The sequence below is a fragment of the Hibiscus syriacus genome, unplaced genomic scaffold (genome assembly GCF_006381635.1).
Source record: "Hibiscus syriacus cultivar Baekdansim isolate YM2019G1 unplaced genomic scaffold, ASM638163v2 tig00110556_pilon, whole genome shotgun sequence".
Lineage (NCBI taxonomy): Eukaryota > Viridiplantae > Streptophyta > Magnoliopsida > Malvales > Malvaceae > Hibiscus > Hibiscus syriacus.
In genome coordinates, this window is record NW_024062779.1 from 22727 (window position 1) to 40672 (window position 17946).

The 17946-nt window shown below is 36.9% G+C and overlaps 1 pseudogene; it reads right to left on the reverse strand.

The window, feature by feature from the left end:
• Positions 1 to 1062: 1062 nt before the first annotated feature.
• On the reverse strand, positions 1063 to 11870 carry LOC120131773 (annotated as a pseudogene).
• Between the last annotated feature and the right edge of the window lie 6076 nt (positions 11871 to 17946).

Sequence of the window (17946 nt, forward strand, 5' to 3'; positions counted from 1 at the left end):
TTTTGGTCTTCGTGAACGGGGAGCTCTAGCAGTTTGAAATTCATCTGGTCAGAAAATGTGGAGGAATTGTTGAACCCCAATATGAGATATTAAAAGACTGAACCATCAAATGTGAAGGGAAATACTCACCAAAAAAATATAAATCACCTTCGGTATAGTACTTGATAGCAACCTCGGAAGCAGTTTTTTATTTTCAACTCGTCTAAAAAACAAATGAACATAGTAGATCAAAACTGGGAAAGTCAGTTAAACAGTGAACTGAAATGCATGGATGATGGATGCAATGAAACATCGAAATGTTTTTCAAAAATGTTACCACCAGTTAGTTGCCAGTTACTAGTTAACATATGCAGGATAATTTAAAACTATAACTTTTGCGAAACTTGTGACATGATACACATACAAAACTGCAAGCTATCTAAGACGAATGAACAGGAAATAGAGATCTGGCAACTTACGTCCTTTGGCATTGATAAATTTATCATAGGTTTCAAAGGCATGACTCTCTAAACATTCAGAAAAGTGATCTGCAGTAGTCATTAACCAAATATATTAAATTAAGCACCACAAATGAATGAAGGTGAGCAAGCTTCAATCTCAGTCACAGTATGTATTACATACCTTACACAATCAAAGCAAAGTATGTATTACATACCTTACACAATCAAAGCAATGTTACAATAAAACAGCACGTCGAAGGGAAGAAAAAAAAAAGAGGGGGAGATTTTTCAAGAATATTAAGCATTTCTTTGCATGATGAATTCACAATAAAGCAACCAACAGAGTATAAGTTTTATGTGTTCAAACCGAGCAGAGGTTAAGATATGCAAATCCCTTTATTCTGTTTGGTCTCTTTATAGTTAAAACTGGTAAACAGGTTGAAGTTAAGGCAGCAGGACAATGGCTGTATGCAAGAACATCCCTTTACATAAATACCAAGTTAGATGGCAATTCTAGTCTCTATAACTGCTTAAGGTCATCAATAGGTTTTCGGGAAACCATTTTCTTTACAAGCTCATTAGTACATATAAAGGCTGCAATTGAGCAGGAAATGTTCTTTCATCATTCAGAATGAAGAGGCCAGGCTAATCCAGAAAGCATGTGTCTGCATGCATGTGCGAAAGAGTGTGAGTCTGTGAGATAATAAACTGCTATATGTTGAGCAAGAAAGGACATGCATGCATGCACACACATGCTTTCTGGATTATTCTGGCATATGTTATCAAGAAAGCGTTCAAACCACCAAGAATCCCCCCCCAATTCCTGCAACCAAATGTGATAAGAGAAGTCATGTAAATGAGACACAACATATAAGAATGATACGCACCATGCTAGGTTTTTCTTTTCCCCTTAATGCCTCGTAAATAAACCATCTATCATCTTCACCATCTAAACTTTTCAATTTTTTATTCAACTCACTCGAAATCATCACATGCTAGTCAAGGTTAAAATTCACAAATAATTCAACAATATTAGTACCTTACTTCCATAATCAGCAGGTGGTGCATTTCATTCCAGCTCTCAGCAAAATGCACTTTTAGATAGCCCGCTCTCCTCCACCAACTAAAACTCTCGTACAGGTGCGGGACAGATACAAAGGCTGTCATAAAGACAAAAAAAATACCCAAATATCAACAAAACTCTTGCAAGTACCTCCGGGAAATGCAAGACCATACCAGCAAGTTCAAGCAAAATGTTAAAATAAATTAATTTCTCCTAGATAGCTAAAATCTATCCATATAACGTTGCACTTTTTTCTAGTATAAACGCGAATAATGGATTACGTAAATAACGGATGTAAGAAAAAGTCAGTGACCGAAATAAGGAACTCTAGCAATTGTTTCCAACGCAAAAAATCTAACATAATCTTTGTCATGGTACAATGTATCTTTTGTAGACCCCAGTTTTTATCCGGGCCCAGCATCCAACACCCATTAAAGCCAAAGTAAAAAAACAAATAAACCCACACCACATTTCCACGTTTCTCACAAACACTACCCAACAACCCACTACCCCACTAACTAAAAAACAAATTCCTATTTTCTTTTTTCCTTTTTAAGGGGGTCATCAGAAAAAAGATGGGGGGGCTTCTTCTCTCTTCGATGGTAAAAAGCTGTTAGCTTTTAATTTTTAAAGGGAGTCTTCAGATCCATGGGGGGGAAGCAGCAACAAAACTCCAAAGAAACCATGATGAATGAGGCCAAGCGGTGTCAAATGATTTAGTTCTTTCTTCCCCTTTGATTCACCGACTTCCCCCCTCGCCTCTCAGCTTCTCTCGCTAATCATCACCCTCTTTGATTCCAACAAAAACGACGACAACAATCGCCATTTCATCTCCCATGGCAACAACGCCTTTGCCATTGTCCATCATTTGCTCTCCTCGCAGCAAATCGCCGCCTCGCTTTCATTAGTATCGGTTTCTCGAAAACGAAAGAGGACCCATGGCTCGGAATCTCTCTATTTTTCCATACAAAACCCTTGGTCCTGAAAAACAAGCTCACTAGATGGCACGATCAACTGCAGTGTTGGTGCCTGAATTTCCGAGGGCGAGTAACCGTTGTATCAGTTAAGAACTTCCAGTTAATCGCGACCACACCGCAACCATTTGCTACCCATTGGCCGAGGCTTTGTCGAAGATGCAAGACAGGTGTATTCAAAGGTGCCCAGAATTGTACGGCTCCGATGATCTAGTGCAAGCTTGTATGGCTGAACTCGGTGTCCCACTCACCAAGGAATTCAGTTTCCATCAGAATTTCAGATGTTGGTGAGAACATTTGTTTTGTCACATGCTAAAAGGTGAGGACGTGAGTGCATAGAGGTTTTATCCATCTATTATGTAATATTATGTCCCGAATGTTGTTAAAAATGGTTGCATTATACTTTTACGCATTTTTGGGGAGTTAACTTGAATGTTTATATCAATATATATATATATTTTGTTTAAAGTATTATGTTTTAACATTTTGGGTCAATTCATTATTTTTGCAAATCTAATGTCTTTTTTGACCTTTTAAGGGTAATTTATAATCGATCGGAGGTAAGTAATTCAAATTGAATTTTTAAATTTTAATTTTCGCAAATCAAGACAACCGATAAATTAATTGGTACCGAAAGGGCGGTTCAAGGGTGCTAATCCTTCCTTGACCGTAACCGACTCCCGAACCCGACACGTTTCTGGTACAACGCAGATCAGGTAAGATGGTGTCCGACCCACCTAAATTCATTTTAAAGTGGTCGGTGGCGACTCCAATCCAATCAATCCAAGTCGAAGCCCAATTCCGGGGCACAACCGAAAGACGGTTACGACAGCTTGGCGACTCCGCTGGGGACAGGTAAGTGAGTCAGGCCATAATTAATTTTCCGTTGTCTTTTTATGCGAAAATTGTAAATTTTAATTTTAATTTATTTATTCGATTCCAATTATTTACCTTTGATTATTTTTCAAATAAATAGTTGTACTGACGTTTGTTCAATGATTTCAGATTTTTCATCTTTGGCTCTATACCCGAGCTCCAAACCCTTTTAAGTGGGGGTGAAAGCGACGCATTCGTGTGAATTTATTCACCGCATATGCCTAGCAAGTAGCCTTCGGGATTTATATACCTTATGTCTTCGTGTGAATTTATTCACCGTGCGGGCATAAGGGAATGTTTCCTCTCGAGTTTAACTTAGTCCACACAAGCTTGTAATGGGCTTAGGACTAAGGGTCTGACAAGCCCGAGGGGGCACCAGCAAGGAGAACTCGAGTACCTTTTTAGAACCTAAATCGGGAGATTATAGGGAATTAGAGCCCACCCCAAAACCTCATTCCAAACCCTAGGCTATTTTTATTTCCTGCTATATTTTCTGCTCCAAGCATGCGAACTAGACAAATATGCGGTTAGGATTTGTTTGAAATTAGCACGCGGGATAGAAATCATGTCCGGGTAGGAATAATAAGCATGTGGGGTAGATATCATGTGGGGTAGGACTTTTCATTTTCATCATTTTTCTTTTATTATTTTCCTTATCTCACTAACTTGTTTTTCCTCCCTTTCATTTTTTTCTTTGGCATTTTTTTTATCATTCGCATCATTAAAACGAGGTGTTGATCCACCAAAAATGTGTTTGTTAAACGTAAATAATCTGCATTAACGGACAAAGGGGTTATAATACAAAGAGATAAAAAAACTCAGAAGTCCAACCGCGGTCAAAGAATACTCAAAGACAAAGTTACAGGGGCAAGATGAGGAAAAGGTCACTGACCCGGTCGCTCCTTTCGAAACTACAAGAACAAGATGGTGAAACCCTAGCTGAGCTGGATGCCATTGCTGATGAATTCAAGAAGCAAGCTTTTGATAGTTTCTCTCGCTCCAATGACATTTTCGTTAGAAACAAGCTCGGCAGATAGTGAAAGCCGGAGATGCAGTCCTTCGAGACCTTTTGGGGGCAAGCAGCTCGTTATTTGCACATTTTAGCCAAAGGAGCCGGAACGGTTTGACAGGGTATTCAACCGGTGACAGACGAAGGCAGAAGACTAGTCAACCTATCAGAAGCTGTTCGGGGTCTATGCCTTCAAAATATTTTTGTCTCTTAAGACATAACACTTTTGGCCCAATAAGGATTATTTATAATAACAGGTACATTTTTTGGATCAATGCCTCGAACATTCCATGCATCATGCATTCAGACATATCGTGCATTTTGTTATTTTTCTTTACATTCGTATTATTTTTCCTTTTTTTACATTCACATATCTCATCAAAAATGAGAACATTTTGATCCTATGACATATAAGGAGCTTTACCAACAGTTGTTTGATGCACACGTGGTGTCCATGAAGCCCCAGGTAGTATGATGAGAACGCTCATTGCGAAAATTATAGCGGAGTCCCAAGGTGCACTATCGAGAATTACTCTACCATCAAGAGAATCATACAGAAAATACGTAACCAGAACTGGATCGACTTCAACAACTTGGGGGCATCTAAGTGATGCATATCATTTCATCATTTGAGCCATTCTGTTTGGATTTGTTTTTTTCATTCTTTTCTCAAGTTTTTGCAAGGACTTTTAAATAAATTTATGTTGCTTTAATGATGGCGAGCAATAAATCACATTTGCAAACTTGCAATTCTTTGAATACCATTTGAATTAAGAAACTCTGTTAATGGTTCAAAGTTACGGATCTTTGACAAAGTAACATGATTTAAAAAAAAAAAAGAAAAAAAAAGAGGACTTTGACCTTATCCAGAATATACCCTCAAACACCACACCCTGCTCTTGTAATTAACCAATATACCCTTTTCCTTTCATAAGGTGCGGACAACATGGGGCATCATTTGCATATGACAATTACTATGTTTTTTATTTAAGACGTTCAATGACGATGATGATCTTTACAAATGAAAGAGTCGAGTAGGTGAATCCAGTTTAGGTCAGTTGCTTGAAAATTGAACTCTAAAGATGAGATTCCTTGACTTTCAAAAGCACTTAGACTATAACAGGTTCTTCTTGACAATCTTAGGAAATTAAATCCTTAAAAACTGAGCTATTCCGCTAAGGCAATTGGTTATAGAGGAAACTTGAAAGCCCTGGCCTTATGAGTAGATTACGTTCCAACCATGACATTGCTCGGACACTTGGCAATTCGGTGTTTGCTCCACTGCTCTTGTCAGGCTGAAGACTCTGTGATGAGATGAACCCTTCAGTTAACTTGATAACTGTGATTATAATATTAAGTTGTCCCTCTAAAGCAATTGGTTAAACGCCCCGGCTTTATGGATTCAGCTAGTCAGATAACGACAAGTTAAATCAAATTTATCTGAGCAAGAAATTTTCGGTAATGTTGGACTAAGGGAGTTAAGGAACATCTGTTATAGTCGACTACACACGAGCACTCAAGAATTTCATTTTTAGACCGATATTTTTCGCACTGCCTTTGTTGGAGGAGCCTACAAAGCTTGAACAAATGGAAGATTTCAGAGGACCGAAATAAAATCTCTAGTAATTGGTCATTCTAGTTGCGTCATTTTGTCCGCACCCAAATGAAATGCCAAAGCATATTTCAATATTAAAAAAAATGACATTTTGGGTTACCAAAACCTTAGAAAGGAGGCCAACCTAAAGCCAACTCATCCATTTGAACATTTGTCAAAGATTTGTAACTCTGAAAGCATTAAAAGAGCTCTTGATTCCTTTGATATTTTTTGAACTCACATTTACAATTTGATTCAATTGCGAACAATGTTTTACAACAGTTTCATCATGTCTCTCTCCTAAAACAAGAAAAAGAGAAAAACATTTTCAAGCAGAATAGTCTCAGATATGAAAGGTCTGTAAAGCCAAAGCTCGGGAAGCAATGGGGCACGATCCATTCCAAGGACCTGATTGACAGATAAAGCATGAGACTCCACCCAGAAAATAACACATAATTCATATTGCATGCATCTTAAACATACTTAGGTGCATCACATTCATCATTTTAGCATACACGTTTTTGCAGCTTTTAGAGTCAAGTTTTGACTTCAGAATGAAGGATACTCGATTCTCAAGCGCATTCAAAGAAGGATGGTGGTTGATTAACTCGGTAGTAAGAAACTACACCTCAACCGACTTGACATCTTAGAACCAATTTCAGTATAGGTTCGAGAACCAGTTCAAAACAAATCCAGTTCGACACAAACTCAACCATGAGCAGTATGTTTCCAGTTAACACTTTCGAGCCAATTTCAACTTCACAACGAAGGATATTGGACTCCAGACAACGCAAGTTCAACTTCACGACGAAGGGACCGCTGGTTGTCAACGAACATTTATCGATTTCAGAGTCAATTTCAACTTCACAACGAAGGATATTGGACTCTAGACAACGCAAGTTCAACTTCACGACGAAGGGACCGCTGGTTGTCAACAAACAATTTCCCAATTTCAGAGCCAATTTCAACTTCACCACGAAGGATATTGGACTCCAGACAACGCAAGTTCAACTTCACGACGAAGGGACCGCTGGTTGTCAACAAACAACTTCTCAATTTTAGAGCCAATTTTAACTTCACAACGAAGGATATTGGACTCCAGACAACGCAAGTTCAACTTCACGACGAAGGGACCGCTGGTTGTCAATAAACAATTTCCCAATTTCAACTTCACAACGAAGGATATTGGACTCCAGATAACGCAAGTTCAACTTCACGACGAAGGGACCGCTGGTTGTCAACAAACATTTCTCAATTTCAGAGCCAATTTCAACTTCACAACGAATGATATTGGACTCCAGACAACGCAAGTTCAACTTCACGACGAAGGGACCGCTGGTTGTCAACGAACATTTCTCGATTTCAGAGTCAATTTCAACTTCACAACGAAGGATATTGGACTCTAGACAACGCAAGTTCAACTTCACGACGAAGGGACCGCTGGTTGTCAACAAACAACTTCCCAATTTCAGAGCCAATTTCAACTTCTCAACGAAGGATCTTGACTCTAGACAACGCAAGTTCAACTTCACGACGAAGGGACCGCTGGTTGTCAATAAACAATTTCCCAATTTCAGAGCCAATTTCAACTTCACCACGAAGGATATTGGACTCCAGACAACGCAAGTTCAACTTCACGACGAAGGGACCGCTGGTTGTCAACAAACATTTCTCAATTTCAGAGCCAATTTCAACTTCACAACGAAGGATATTGGACTCCAGACAACGCAAGTTCAACTTCACGACGAAGGGACCGCTGGTTGTCAACGAACATTTCTCGATTTCAGAGTCAATTTCAACTTCACAACGAAGGATATTGGACTCCAGACAACGCAAGTTCAACTTCACGACGAAGGGACCGCTGGTTGTCAACGAATATTTCTCGATTTCAGAGTCAATTTCAACTTCACAATGAAGGATATTGGACTCTAGACAACGCAAGTTCAACTTCACGACGAAGGGACCGTTGGTTGTCAACAAACAACTTCCCAATTTCAGAGCCAATTTCAACTTCACAGCGAAGGATATTGGACTCCAGACAACGTAAGTTCAACTTCACGACGAAGGGACCGCTGGTTGTCAATAAACAACTTCTCAATTTCAGAGCCAATTTCAACTTCACAACGAAGGATATTGGACTCCAGACAACGCAAGTTCAACTTCACGACGAAGGGACCGCTGGTTGTCAATAACCAACTTCTCAATTTCAGAGCCAATTTCAACTTCACAGCGAAGGATATTGGACTCCAGACAACGCATGTTCAACTTCACGACGAAGGGACCGCTAGTTGTCAACAAACAACTTCTCAATTTCAGAGCCAATTTCAACTTCACAACGAAGGATATTGGACTCCAGACAACGCAAGTTCAACTTCACGACGAAGGGACCGCTGGTTGTCAACAAACAACTTCTCAGTTCCAGAACCAATTTCAACTTCACGACAGAGGATATTGGACTCGGAACAGTACAACTTACTTGGATTTCAACTTCATGACTAAGGATATCCAATTCCAGGCTCAACTTTACAACGAAGGGGCCATCCGCGGTTTCAACTTCACGACGAAGGGAATCGTGCCAACCAAAGACCTTCGAGTTCGACTACGCTCAGCTCCGAGGCACATCATTTGTAGCATAGCTTAATTCGAGAAGGGCTATCTGCCAAAGACCTTCGAGTTTGATTACATTCAACTCAGAGATAAATCAAATTTACAACGAGGAACTACTTTCTGGAAGAATTTTCAAGCTGAAATCTTTAAACCGAGAAAGAAGACAAATGCCCAATTCCAGAAAGCACCGGAAAAAACTGGTTGTCTTTTTTTGTCTTTGCCCTATTCTTGTTAACACAAAGATGTGCAAAGAGGGGCAGCTGTAGACCCCAATTTTTATCCGGGCCCAGCATCCAACACCCATTAAAGCCAAAGTAAAAAAACAAATAAACCCACACCACATTTCCACGTTTCTCACAAACACTACCCAACAACCCACTACCCCACTAACTAAAAAACAAATTCCTATTTTCTTTTTTCCTTTTTAAGGGGGTCATCAGAAAAAAGATGGGGGGGCTTCTTCTCTCTTCGATGGTAAAAAGCTGTTAGCTTTTAATTTTTAAAGGGAGTCTTCAGATCCATGGGGGGAAGCAGCAACAAAACTCCAAAGAAACCATGATGAATGAGGCCAAGCGGTGTCAAATGATTTAGTTCTTTCTTCCCCTTTGATTCACCAACTTCCCCCCTCGCCTCTCAGCTTCTCTCGCTAATCATCACCCTCTTTGATTCCAACAAAAACGACGACAACAATCGCCATTTCATCTCCCATGGCAACAACGCCTTTGCCATTGTCCATCATTTGCTCTCCTCGCAGCAAATCGCCGCCTCGCTTTCATTAGTATCGGTTTCTCGAAAACGAAAGAGGACCCATGGCTCGGAATCTCTCTATTTTTCCATACAAAACCCTTGGTCCTGAAAAACAAGCTCACTAGATGGCACGATCAACTGCAGTGTTGGTGCCTGAATTTCCGAGGGCGAGTAACCGTTGTATCAGTTAAGAACTTCCAGTTAATCGCGACCACACCGCAACCATTTGCTACCCATTGGCCGAGGCTTTGTCGAAGATGCAAGACAGGTGTATTCAAAGGTGCCCAGAATTGTACGGCTCCGATGATCTAGTGCAAGCTTGTATGGCTGAACTCGGTGTCCCACTCACCAAGGAATTCAGTTTCCATCAGAATTTCAGATGTTGGTGAGAACATTTGTTTTGTCACATGCTAAAAGGTGAGGACGTGAGTGCATAGAGGTTTTATCCATCTATTATGTAATATTATGTCCCGAATGTTGTTAAAAATGGTTGCATTATACTTTTACGCATTTTTGGGGAGTTAACTTGAATGTTTATATCAATATATATATATATTTTGTTTAAAGTATTATGTTTTAACATTTTGGGTCAATTCAGTATTTTTGCAAATCTAATGTCTTTTTTGACCTTTTAAGGGTAATTTATAATCGATCAGAGGTAAGTAATTCAAATTGAATTTTTAAATTTTAATTTTCGCAAATCAAGACAACCGATAAATTAATTGGTACCGAAAGGGCGGTTCAAGGGTGCTAATCATTCCTTGACCGTAACCGACTCTCGAACCCGACACGTTTCTGGTACAACGCAGATCAGGTAAGATGGTGTCCGACCCACCTAAATTCATTTTAAAGTGGTCGGTGGCGACTCTAACCACATCATTCAAGTCGAAGCCCAATTCCGGGGCCCAACCGAAATACGGTCGCGACATCTTTAAAACTGAGTCCTGAAGAAAAAACGTTCCACAACATACAAAAAATCAAAATTGGGTGAAAGGGGGGGTTGGATTATAGTAATTCCAACAAAAGTTAATAAAAACAAAGGAAATAAAATCATTTTACCGTGAGGAAGATATTCACAGATTGTTCAACCTTGATGGCCCACCTCTCCAAACCACTAGAAGATGATGTCGCACACGATTTCCCTACCTCTTCAATCTCATGTCCCGGGGGACTTCTCGCTGGAAATGATTTTTCCACTATAACTTCTTCTTCTCCATTTTCCTGCAACTGTTGCTTTGACATGATACAAATTCATACAACCATTCAAGCACAAACCCAAAAAAAATTAATCCTTTTTCTGATAATTACAACGAGGGTAAATAAACGATTAATCGGATAAATAACATTGATAACCGTCGAATGGATGGTAAGGAGCTACATCGAAAGGAACACGTGTTTTAGGATGTCTATCTTTGAAGGAAAAGGACGATGCTGAGATTGCAAACGCCGAAGAAGACAGACTCATGGCGAGGAAAAAAAAATTCTGCGTTGTAAAAATCAAGTAAAATGGGAACCGGGAAGGGAACAATGGCAATTGTCGATTAACAAATGTGAGCGGAAGTTTAGTTATGCTCTTGTCCTCCTCCTGGTTAGGGGGCATTTATACAGTGCCGCACCTTAATAAAATAAAGTGTGATCGGTTTTGTTATTGTTTAAATAATAAAATCGATAAAAAAATTTACTGATAATATTATTATATTTTTATTTAAAACATCATTTTTTAAATATTTTTGATCAGTTTTTAGCGTATAATAATATTTTTAGTCATTTTTTAGCGTCTAATAATGTTTTCGGTCATTTTTTCGAAAATCCGGTTAAAACGTCCAATAATAATAAAACCAGTCATTTTTTAACGCCTAATAATGTTTCCGGTCATTCTTTACCGGCTTTTTTATAATCATTTTTACCGATTTTGTTATTATTTATAACAAAATCAATAACATTTTTTTAATCACATATTAAAACTGTTGCACGTAAATATTCTTATACTTTTGGAGATTCTGAGTTCGGCAGTCAAATGCTGTTTAAGGTCTGTTTGTACCCGCTGTATCAGACTTTTATATTCTGAACCATTCATGAACATCACAGCAAATAGGATTAAAACATTTATGGCTCCCACATAAATAAGGAGCTGGGCAGCCGCCACAAAATGAGAATTTGAGAGAATATAGAATAAGGATATACAAACAAGAACCAATCCCAGGGATTCGACGATTGATTAATTGTTTGATCTCACTCGAGATGCGTCGCCTCTAGCCAGTAGAGATCTTAGTTGTTGTTGAGTGACCTTCAATCCATATTTTCCTTGCAAGCTGATTCCCCAGCTCTTGACTAGGTGCTGCAAATCTTAATGTATGGTTTTCCTTCTTACAGGGCACGAACGGGAGCCTTTATTTCCTAAGCTTGAATGTGGCGAAGAACCTGAAAGTCTTTCTTCTTTTAATGCCCACAGATCCGCTGGAGGAAGGAAGCCAAAGGATAGAACAAGAAAACTCAAAACTTCTAAAGAAGCTGGCCATCCTGGACTTGAACCAGAGACCTCGCCCGTGAAGTAAATCATCGCACCTATGGTCCAACCAATTGGGAGAGAATATGTGGACACCCAGTTTTGGATTGTTTACATGTTTTGCGAGAGTGTCACTTTGCTCTGGCCTTGGAAGGAAATATTTATTCAAATCATAATCTTTCAAAAGCTGGCATCGCTAGTTGACTCCTCCTCATCGACAGCCAGCAGTTGCCGGACTAGCCTTCCTTGCCTTCAGCCTAGCTGCCTTGTAGGCGAAGCAAGGAATTCAGCTAAGAGCAGCCAGCAGCAACTAGAGCATCCCGTCTGAAGGCCGAGGGCAGGAAAGCAAGGCAAGTCTGAAGGCAGAAGCTTTAAAAGATAGGGGAGGAACGATATTAGCTGATTCGGCCTATTTCAAAGACCCAACATGCATTTTTTTGCATTGGGCTCTTTCATTAACTGATAGAAAGATCAGCTAGTCTACCATATAATATATATTTAAGAACTTGTTCTAAGCAGATTTATTAAAGTGTTTCATCAACGGTGGTGTGTCAGAATTCCCTGCTCTTTTTGACTCTGCGCCAGTAATTCCACTATTATTAGTGAATAAATATTGGAAAAATTCCTTCATATTTGTTTCATATTCATAGAGATAGGAGGTTCGTAGCTCTTGAGAGATAGGAGTTTCATACAAGTGGAAAATGCAGCAAAGTAAAAGCAGGGGGTGAGCATATGGGTAAGGTTAGTAGGTAGGAAAGACTTACTAAAAGACAAGACAAAAGACTGGCTTCCTTACTGCCTTGGCTCTTCCCTCTCTTCGGGATCGAACATCAATTGCAACGATTCGATAAACGGCTCATTGGGATAGATGTAGTTAAATAATACCCCCTAGAAACGTGATTGAGTTCAGTAGTTCCTCATATAAAATTATTGACTCTAGAGATATAGTAATATGGAGAATACAAAATTGTTTCAAGCACCGACAGAACCAGAAGCGCCCCTTGTTTCAAAGAGAGGAGGACGGTCGGTGAATGTCGAGGTCGGGTTTTCTGGCGGGTGTGCCATAGTAGAGGCCTTCTTTCCAAGCTAGTGTAACGGAGGGCTTCCTTGCAAGAAGCTTTATAGTATGGGGTGAAACGGCTTGTTTGGCTTTCTTCTTTCTGACTACAAGAACTAATGACCTTATTTCTTTTCCGTACGCTAGGGTCGTTCGGGCGGAAAACCGAGTTGCGTCCACTTTAGATGAGACTACTCAACTATATCAATATTATACTCTAAAAAATCTGATTCTGCGGCAGAGACAGAAGGTGTATCCTCTAAGGTAGACAATTAAGTGACATAAGTGGTCTCGTCTATAGCATCTGATGAAGCAAAAGCCTAGTTCTCGGATTGCGGAACTTTCGAGATGCTTCCTTGCGAAAGCCAACGGAGTCTGTAACTCAACCTTCTCATCCATGGGAGGATTCCATATTCGATGATCAAATGAGTGTAACTATGTTCAACTAAGGTACGTAGTTTCACATCATCCCTATTCTTTTATTTCCAAAGGCGATTCTGTTCATGCTTCAGACGATCTGGCTAATTCTATCATTTTATAGCTCGTACTGCTCACACTCCTATATCTTCACGGCACCTCCTCCACCATAGTGTGAGCTGCTCCCAGCTCCGAAAAGCGAGGCCTACTTAAAAATTCGCTTTCAACAACACCACAAAAAAAGTAAACTGGGGTACTTCAGTGCTTTCAGCTTTTTAAAGCTAAGGTTGATAATTTTTTCTTTTGTCATCGGATTCCTGTTTTGCACTAAGATTCAGAGGGGGGAATATGTCTCATCAGCTGCTCAACTCCTTTCGTAGCTTCCTTCTTTTCTCAATATGATCCTTCTAAGATGCTCAAATTGACTATCTCATGGAAGGGAGTGGGAATAATACCTCAAGCAGGCGCGAAGGGCTAAGAGCGAGGAGTGGTCCGCTTGAAGTGGGCTTCCTGATAAGAAAATGGGCCGTTGTAAAGGGCATTTGTTTGGTTTTGTTAATTTCTTTAAGCCTTGAGGTTTGTGTTCGGCTTATATAACAAATAAGTACTTCAAGCATGCCCACTTTTTTATTCAAGTACTTAAAAGTATTTTTCAGTCAAAATAAGTGCCTAAAATTATTTTTATAAAATATGTACCTAAATTGTTCAAATTTTCATCTAAGTAATTAGAGTATTCTTTAACTAATGCCACATGCTAACTTTTTTAGAATTTAGATGAAAAAAGTCTGAATAGTTTAAGTATCTATTTTGACATAAAATATTTTAGGTACTTACTTTAACAAAAAAAGATAAATGTATATACTTATTTTGATCAAAAAAATATTTTAAGCACTTAAATGAAAAATAAAAGAGTATATTTTAGATGGTGATATAAACTTTTGTGTTTTAAAGTGTTATCCAAAGTCTGATTTGGACAAAGTCTTATGTTCAAAATTCCAAGTTAGAAATAATAAAAGTATGTTCTATGTTCTTAGCTCCATAGGTGCAACATTTCCCTATTAGGGAATTTATAAGAAAATTCATGGGATAAAAGGTTTACGATTTGACAGCATTTACCTATGAAGGAATTTATAACAACGTTTACCTATTAAAACCTCCATTTTCCCCTCCTTGACTAAACTAAAAGTCTGATTTTGATTTCTCTTGCTTTTTATGCAGACGCCAAATTTATTACACTTATTAGAGGAAACTTAAACAATTATTAATAATATTTTGGGTAAACTACATCGATGGCCTCTCATTTTTAGGGTGCTTTCAATTGGTCATCAAACTTTAAAAATATTCATTATAATCACTAAATTTTTAATTCGCTTTCATTACAGTGACTCTCGTCGGTTGATGTGGCACATTAAAGTTTGATTTTTATTCATTTATTTTAAACAATTAGACTTCCCTCCTTCAAAATTGACAACCTTCGTTTTTTATCATTGTTTCTATTATCATTATATGGTTTCTCCGATAAAAATATCATCAAACGTATCCTTATATTTTTCTCTTTCTTCCCTACGATTCGTAGTCGTAAAACAATTTCAACCTCCTTAAATCTCAATCAAAATTAAAAGTTAAAACTTTTGATATGTCATTATTAATCGTAAGATCAACTTAAAACTAAATTATATTTATATTTTTAGCCTAATTGAGTCTTCCCACCTTATGAGTAACTAATGTATGATTCATTCATCATAAACTCACCAAGGGAGAGAAAGAAAATTTTCCTTTTCTTTTATTTTTTTCTTTACTTCATTTTTTATTTGTTGCTATTAATGGTTTTGGTCGTGGGAGTGATCGAATATGATTAATGATAATGGTCGAACAGTAACAATGTATGTGATCTGAGCAGCGGTTGGCAATTTGAAAGCTTATACTTTTTTTATTGTGCCCACGCCAACTAAATGGAATGACCATAACAAAAGTGAATCAAAACATTTAGTGATTGTAATGTATGCTTTGAAAGTTTAGCAGCCAAAGTGAAAACACCTTAAAAATTTAGTATCATTAGTGTAACTTATTCTAATATATTTTTTTTTCAATTGGAAAGTTACTTCAAGAGAATGATTTAAGTACAAACAAGTTTATTGTACAGAGGTTTTGATATATCTCTCACAGCAAACTATTGAATGTCGAACGATACAGAGTCAAGTAATGAAACTCAATGTTGCTCATTTTCACCAATCGATCAATCATTGTGTTGCATTCTAGTGGGATCCAAAGAAACTCCATAAATCAAACTTTATTTCAAATAACTAAATGGTTCTTAGTAGTGGAAAAGGACTGAAGTATGTCCTCGGAGCAAGGACTAACCATAGCTTTTGCACTGTTTGATTGCACTTGAAATCGTTTAAAACTGAGTTCATGCCACTTTGAAGACCAATATAGAGATATCACAACTCAATTTGAAAAGACGTGACGATGACCACAAATTTTTAAAATCCAACTACATCATTATAGCGGAACATATATAGGATGAAACGTAACCAATGATAAATAACACTAGAACGTCAATATTTAGGAATGTCTAAGGAAAGACGGATTAATATAAAGATAAAAAATGGTGCAACTAAAACTTTGAAAAGAAATTTAACAAAATTAGTTTAGCGCTACTAGAAATGTTAAATTATATGTAAGATGGTAAGTTACTAGTATTTTAAAATAATTTAAAATGGCATAATTGGGAAACTTATCTTACCAGTAAGTATCGATGCTTCAAAACAAATATCGGTATTTTCAAAATTTATACTACTTCATATCGCAACCTACTTTTCAGATAGCAACCTACTTTCTTTATAAACTATAACTTTATTGAGTGCAACCGAATTTCTTATAGATATTCGGAACATATGGACCTGTTAACTTATTTTGTTGTTGTGTGAATGACTAAAGCCACATAAGCTTAAAATATGGTAACATTTTAAATGCAACCTAAAATGGTAATTATATTGATAACATTGACCGTTTATAATTTATTTTCTTATTAACAAGGGTAACATTTTTAATCACAACTAATATTGTTATCTAAACTGATTACTTTTTCGGTTATGAATTATAATATTTTGTGTTCTAAATTGTTTATATCGATACTTTTCCTCAAGGATTGGTATTTACAAATTTAAAAAAAGAAAAAAGAAAAAATGAGAAGACTACAAAAGTATCAAACTTTTTCTCAAATATCGATACATAGAGAAAAATATCAAGTAATTATAGATGATATAATTGGTTTAGAGAAAGGTCATATTATTTGAATCATGAAAAAATGAAGGTTTATTCTCTAAAATTTGTTTCCATCTTAGCAATAGATATCGATACTGCAAAGAAAAGGTGTGAACAAAACTGAAATCGTAATTTGAATAACATAGAGGTATGTTCGCGAAATCATAGTTTGTAATTTTTTCAAGTAATGATTTTTTACTAGGGATTAGGGTTAAGGGAAAAGTCATAATATTATGGATCGATTATTGTTATAGGTTGAATGAATGGACAATAATTGATTGTCTAACATTTTAGGTCGAGGTTAGTAAAATAAGTAGAATGTGTTTAACATTATACGTTGAATGAAAAAGATTGAGTTGTAAATAACATTATAAGTTGTAATTGAAATTGTAATGAAATGGAGAAATTATTCCTTTGTACATAATCGATTACTATAATAACCTTGTGGAATTAAGATATATTATATTAATGTATTGCTTCAATGTATATAATCAATTATTATAACAATTATCATAATCAGTTACTATATTGGATAAACTATAATAAAAATATATTGTCAAAATGTATATTTTCATAAATGAAAATGAAAATAAGATATATTATAGGGGTAAAAATTATGGGAGGAAAAAATGAATGATATACTAATTACGGTTTGAGAAGATGATGTTGACAAAGATCAAGAGATTATTGAGATAGAAGAAACGCGGAAACAACCGATGACAACATATATGCACTCTTACTTAAGTAACCATGTATTTGGGTAATACTTGTTTGAATGATTATTGATAAAAGTATTTAAGAAATTCATATCGATCACATATGTGAAATGTTTACATCTTGAATGAATGTGAACGGTTGAAGGAAAATGGCAATAAAAAGACGGTTTCGATATGTAAATTGAATTGATATTGTTAACATAAAAGATGACGGTCGTAGAGAATGAGTATTATAAGTAGAATACATTATTGACAAAGAAATAATAATTACATGTGAGAAAATAAACATTTGTGAAATGGAAGTTGGCGACCGAAGAGTAAAAAGAAGCTTATATAAAATTGTCAAAGAAACAGAAATAAGAATATAATGCGTGGAGGATTTTAAAAGAAAAAATTATTTCTAATACTTTCCCGATTAAGTAAGTAGTTGAATTGTAACTTTTTTTATAAAAGTTCTATAAAACATTACATTTTTTGCAAAAAAAATGTATAAAGTCTCGATAAGGTGTAGCTTAATAAGATTGTATGAATCGATGAAAAGGTTGAAGGGAAAGAAAAAAGAAAATGTTGTTAGAGAATATGATTTGGACCTCTGATTGGAATAACAACACGACCAATTCGTAGAGTTCTTTCGTGAGTTGATAGAGAATTTTGATGTAGAAAAATCTCTAAT